The sequence below is a fragment of the Limulus polyphemus genome, unplaced genomic scaffold (assembly GCF_000517525.1).
Source record: "Limulus polyphemus unplaced genomic scaffold, Limulus_polyphemus-2.1.2 Scaffold514, whole genome shotgun sequence".
NCBI lineage: Eukaryota > Metazoa > Arthropoda > Merostomata > Xiphosura > Limulidae > Limulus > Limulus polyphemus.
In genome coordinates this window covers 227,775-228,760 of record NW_013666124.1, presented here as the reverse complement: position 1 = coordinate 228,760, position 986 = coordinate 227,775, and positions in this window count along the sequence as shown.

Sequence of the window (986 nt, the reverse complement as noted above, 5' to 3'; positions counted from 1 at the left end):
TTAAATTAGGGACGGCTAGCGCAGATAGCCCTCGTGTAGCTTTGCTCGAAATTCAGAACAAACAAACAAACATAATATTCGTGAAATATTGGCCTAATTTACTTTGTAGAAAGTTTGAAGCCTATTAAACAGTTTGTACTTTATATACTACGTGATTGTTTCTGTGTTTATCATAATTATCGTACTTACGTTATCGTGCATGAACTAAAGTGTAATTTTATACCAAAAGTTTATATCTAATAAATATTTTACGTTTTGTAAACTCATCACATATAAACTAAATACCATGTAATTTACCTATTTGAATGTAAATATCTATGAATATTTTCCTAATTTATTTTGGTATAAATTACTTTTCATATTTGTTTTTTTTGCTTACTATCTGTTTACGTTATTTGTATATCGTTTCATTTCTCCTATTCCTATTTTGTGTTATTTGCTAACGCAGCTGAAATACATTCTGTCAACGGCCATTTCTTAATGATTAAGTTAATGAAAAAATTACTTTCCTGAAAATTAAGCAAAATCTTGCTTTCCAAGGCTCGTGGTCCCATATGTTTCGTTAATTATTTTGATCGATCTATCGGTTATTATCCATGGGAAAATTTTGGCTGTGTTTATTAGATTATGGTGATTATAGAAATTCCCAAAAAGTTCTGATATTTTATGAAAGAGAGCAAAATTGAATATTCTTTTCTTTCAGTATAAAGGCCTACTGAATAAAATATATATAATTTATATGGTTATAGTGAAATACTGATTTCAAACGTTTAAATCTAAGCACCACACTCGAACATGTCGCTAAGATTAGTGTAATGTAATGTACGTTAAATCCCTACTTATTAAAGTGATATGATAGTTATAAAGGATATGACAACAAAGAAACTTCGAAATGACATATTTGTCTAGTTGCCATTTTCACAATGTATTTTATCATTCAAAAATAGTTTAAATACATATATTACATACAAGTTTGTTTGATACGT